The sequence below is a fragment of the Camponotus vicinus genome, unplaced genomic scaffold (assembly GCF_025532165.1).
Source record: "Camponotus vicinus isolate PSW18456_S1 unplaced genomic scaffold, iyCamVici1.0 SCAF_4, whole genome shotgun sequence".
In the NCBI taxonomy this organism is placed as follows: Eukaryota; Metazoa; Arthropoda; class Insecta; order Hymenoptera; family Formicidae; genus Camponotus; species Camponotus vicinus.
In genome coordinates this window covers 13028707-13034225 of record NW_028141976.1, presented here as the reverse complement: position 1 = coordinate 13034225, position 5519 = coordinate 13028707, and the positions used below count along the sequence as shown (strand labels likewise).

Sequence of the window (5519 nt, the reverse complement as noted above, 5' to 3'; positions counted from 1 at the left end):
TCCAGTCCTGAACGCGAAATTTCCAATATTTCACACTCCTGACCGCGGTAGAATAATGAAAATAAAAATTTCCAGTCCTGACCGAGAGATTTGAATAGCTTGATGCAAGAGCATGCTAGATCACCATTCCTGACGACGAAATTTCCAAAATTTCCAACTCCTGACCTCGGTAGAAGAATGCAAATAAAAATTTCCATTCCTGACTGGGATATTCGAGTAGAATAGAACAAGTTCCCGCTAGTTTACCAGACCTGACCGAGAAATTCTCAAAATTTCCGACTCCTGACATCGTTAGAAGAATGAAAATAAAAATTTTCAGTCCTGACCGCGAGATTCAAATATTATATCACGAGTGCCCGCTAGTTTACCAGTCCTGAAGTCGAAATTCCCAAAATTTCCAACTCATGACCTCGGTAGAAGAATGAAAAAAAAAAAAAAAAAAAAAAAAAAAAATCCAGTCCTGACCGGGAGATTCGAGTAGATTACAACAAGTACCCGCTAGTTTACCAGTCCTGACCGCGAAATTCACAAAATTTCCCACTCCTGAACGCGGTAGAAGAATGAAAATAAAAATTTCCATTCCTGACCGGGATATTCGAGTAGCATGCAACAAGTACCCGCTAGTTTACCAGTCCTGACCGCGAAATTCACAAAATTTCCCATTCCTGACCTCGGTAGAAGAATGAAAATAAAAAGTTCCAGTCCTGACCGTGAGATTCGAGTAGACTACAACACGTACCCGCTAGATTACCAGTCCTGACCGCGAAATTCACAAAATTTCTCACTCCTGACCGCGGTAGAAGAAATGAAAATTACAATTTCCAGTCCTGACCGGGAGAATCGAATAGAATGCCGCGAGTGCCCGCTAGTTTAGCAGTCCTGACCGCGAAATTCTCAAAATTCCCAACTCAGGTTAGGTTAGGTTAGGTTAGGTTAGGTTAGGTTAGGTTAGGTTAGGTTAGGTTAGGTTAGGTTAGGTTAGGTTAGGTTAGGTTAGGTTAGGTTAGGTTAGGTTAGGTTAGGTTAGGTTAGGTTAGGTTGAGTCGGCCAGAAACTATCTCCTGCTAAATGTCTGTTTAGTGGGGGAGTTTTTGAAAACGAGTATTTTCGGCGTTTCAAGCCATACTGAGTCGTTTAGACATATGTATAAGAAAAGTGGAGTTTAGTGCAGAGTATATTGTGTGGGCACCTCTCGGGGAGGCTGTTAATAATAATTATTAACATTGAAAGGTGTTGCCGCTCCATCCTTCCTTGAGAAATTTGCCACGTGTCATGTGTCGCTTATTACGAAGACGATTTAAGTGAAATCCATACTTTAAATATGCCAATGACTGCTTGTGAGTGTTAATTATGGTTAATTGTACAGTCCTTGTGACTGTCAACCTTGTAAATACTCTATAATTGTTAATTTTCGCGAGTTAACATGTGGTGTTCTCCTTCTCTCTCACTCCTAGGTAGGAGTTGATTGAGGCAGTGTAGATTGAGTGAGACATTTATAAACTAATTTAAACTCTAAGATTGTGTCGTATGGCTCTGTATAGATTGTTTTATGTGTCAGACATTATTACGCAGTGGCTTATTGAATATTTTAATAATTATTAAGGATTTTTCCTCCTGAGTGCAGAAGATTGCATGGCTGCGCACAAACCATTTTGGTTTGTTGTGCGCAACGCGCGCGTGCTCAACCTTAGGGTGGTACACCTTGATCGTCGTGACGTAGACTGTGACGCTGTGCGCAGACCCTTACTTTCGCTGACGGCGCAGTGCGCGCGTGTTCAACAAAAGGTTGGCAATATTGTCTATCAGTGTTCTGTACTTTAGTGTACTGTATGTACTCTCGAAATTAACAATTCTGACAATTCATTATTTAACTCTGCTGAGGAAATAATCATAAGGCGGATTGTTGATTTGGATTAGTTATCTTATATTTCATTTACGAGCGGAGTTAATTATGCTCCTATAACTTTATTGACTCTATTATAGTGGTTATAATTATAATCCTATGCCTATTATTATTAACATTGTCAGTTGTTGTGGCATATGGATGCGTGGAATAAACTTGCATTGTGTTATATATTTTAGTATTATCCCTCTTTAATAAGGCGGAGTAATTAATATAATTTTGTAATTCGATACATAGTGTTGATCTACTTAAAGTTTAACATTAGTTAATATTGATTACTATTCATTATAGACTATACATAAATGCTACTAATTGATTATTCGCGAGATACATTATTGTGAATTGTACTGAGTTTGGCGAGTTAAATTTATCTCAACAGGGATCATCTCATGCATTTATTCATTAAATGGTTATGAGTGATGTTTCCCTTACGCCATTAATCGGGCACAGAATATATTATATTATATTATAAATTAATGTGTTATAATTATGGTGTATAGTCTGGCTGTGGCTGTGAGTTTGTTGTTGTTGGATGGCATATAGTTTATATATGCTTTCACCATCGTGAACAGCATCTCTCAATGTTATTAGGCCACAGAACTGCAAAGACTCTGTTACATTGATGTCTCTTATTATTATTTGAAGAGGTGTCATGTCAAATTATGTTAAGAACATTTTCTGTACATAAGGATAGTGCGAAGTGTAAATGGAAGCTTATGATAACAGTAGACTATAGTGAACGTACACTGATAAATCTATTTTATTAATTTGAGTGTTTAGTACGTATACTTATAAAATTTTTTAGGAATATATGCATAATGGTCGTTGGTATATAATATAAAGTCTAAGCTTGACAATAATAGACTAAGAATTATGAGATAATTCTATAATCATATATAAATCAAAGCATGGACATCATGTACATTATATAAATTGCATATATAATGAGTCTAGGTGTATGTAAATATAAACTACTCTGCATATGTATGAAAGTGTGTGTATTGATTATAATGATCATTAATAATACATTAGTGACAGTTAATTTTGATAGCAAAACTTTTTGCGGTATACAATTATAAGCAAAGCGTAGTGGAATGTTAGTTATATCACTTCTTGATTATAAAGCAAAACGTAGATTGAGATACTTTACATAACTTGCATATATCAAGTGAATTATGAGTATATGAACATATATATGCATGAAATTACTATTTGAAGAGCGTGAAGTGTAAATGAAAAGTGCACACATGGTAGTCGTCGGTATGTAACATGAAGTCTAAGCTGTGATAATAATAGATTGAGAATTACAAGACAATTCCATAATCATATATAAATTTAAGCATGGATATCGAGTTACATTATATAAGTTGCATATTTAATGAGTCTAGGTATATATAAATATAAATAACTCTGCATATGTAGGAAAGTGTGTGCACTGACTATGACTATAATATATTATTCATTAATAATACATTAGTGATAGTTAATTTTGATAACGAGATGTTCTGCATATATAATTATAAGTTAGCGTAGTGGAAGTTAGTTATATTACTTCCTGATTATAAAGTGTAACGTAGATTTTGAGATACTTCATATAATTTGCATATATCAAACGAATTATGAGTATATGAATAAATATAATATTATATATGCGTAAAAGTGTGCGCACTGATCATAGTGTCTTATTGATAATACATCAATGATAGCTAAATTCTTGATAATGAGATATTGCTTGTGGCATACAATTATAAGCTAAGGTAGTGGAAATTAGACATATCACTCTCTGATTATTCATCGTTTGACTTCGATTGACTAAACTTATTTAATCTAATATTGCTAAATCTATTTTTGCTTATATAATACATTATATTAAAGATTGCTAGTGGTTTACTTCCACTTATATAGTAATTTTCTCAAATGATGGTAAATTTAAATACTATTATTATCATTAGTATTGATATTGATTTTGTAGTCATATGTTACACTTATACTTATTGATTATTGCATTAAGTTTTTATAAATAGCATATATGATATATAAAGTAGCTACTTTACGCATTTAGCTAAGAATCTAGCCTTATAGCAATTCTGTATTGAATTAAAATTATATTTTTAGTAATATCTGGCTATTCGTATTGCTGGCTTGATTATATTGCGTGATCCGTGTGTAATACATTATATATAGAGATGGAAGTATAAACCATATACTAATGATGCCCGATTTTGTTGCGGAATCCAGGTAGCAATGCTATATTATGTAGAGTCACGTATGAATCCTAGTGGAATGTATTAATCTGCAAAATATTATAAAAATATTAAAATATGGTATTGACTGATGCGGACAATATAGCAATACTTTATATAAGTGGTATATACTACCTAGGGGATTGATAATGCATTGTGAATGTTACTTTCGGCCCGAACGTGTATCAGAATACGCGATTGAACGTGCATTACTTAAGTCTGTTATTACCTGGACATTGTTAGAGCTAACTATATATATTAGACATTTATATGAAAGGAGAAAGGTTGTTTTCTGCATCTATTAATATTATTAATAATAACATATATATACTTATAGAATAGCTGAGAGCGATCTGTGTTGGCCTTGATATAGAACTGTTTTCAGAATTCTTATTAGTTGCACGCATATTGTCTTACGGTATCGAACTTTGTATATTTCCTTGGATTATGCATGCGTGTGAGCATCGTAATATCCTGGAAGCATAAATAGTTTATTGAAAGAGCGTGATTGATTATCAGATTTAATGGATCTTAATTTGATACCGTTAATGGCATTAATCATTGTATCGCATCTAGCTATTCATTGTTTATAGTTTGCATATGCACCGCATGGTGCGAATTCTTCCAGTTGATGTCATTGTTACAATGGAATATATTTCAGTGACGCGTTTATTCTAGTTAACATCGATACCTGCTTGTTTTCGATATTATAACTTATTCTTAACCTCTTAGTTGTAATTATACTATAAGCGATAATATTACCGGAAGATAGGTATGGACAATGATTATGAGACTATTTTCAGAGGCTAGTTGAGAATTTATTATTAATTCTTTACCTAGTCATAACCTTCGTATAGCAATTAGCCTTATTTGAGGATTCTTCCGGCGTCGATGATCATTATGACAGCAGGTATTGTCGTCGATTGCGGAAATTTGATCGATATTTATCGCATTCAAGAGCCGAAATCCAGGCCTATTTCTTGGAGGCCGGGTGTGGAGACGAGGTTGTTTCATAGGTTAACCTATGGAAATATAAAATATTAAATATTGATATGAGAGTCAATATGTAAGATATAGCTAACGAACTGAGTATTCGATGTTGATTTGCTTTATGGTGAAAATTGCATGGTGTACCTGCTATTTGCATTGCGTTGCTGTTAATAAATATTGAGAGGAATATGAGGAGAGGTTAGCATTATTTCTCTTCCTGACACAGTTGTTATCACTGTGACCACTGTTGCTGTGATTGTTGCTTACTTGTTGTTAGTCTTGCATTTTGTATGTTAGTATCGATATATCGACTGGTCTTCTGAGGTACTGCCGTAAATCCGTTGTACTCCGCGGTTAGCATTCCGGCGGTTCCTGACAACATA

General features: G+C 34.1%; 1 long non-coding RNA gene across 1 annotated transcript; it reads right to left on the bottom strand.

Moving 5' to 3' along the window:
- Window positions 1–4036: 4036 nt before the first annotated feature.
- LOC145970492 (uncharacterized) lies at window positions 4037–5108 on the bottom strand. The gene is made up of 3 exons (XR_014438506.1): window positions 4983–5108; window positions 4478–4620; window positions 4037–4196 (listed from the first exon to the last, which is right to left on the bottom strand). It is a non-coding gene; the product is annotated as an uncharacterized LOC145970492 (long non-coding RNA).
- Window positions 5109–5519: the final 411 nt, after the last annotated feature.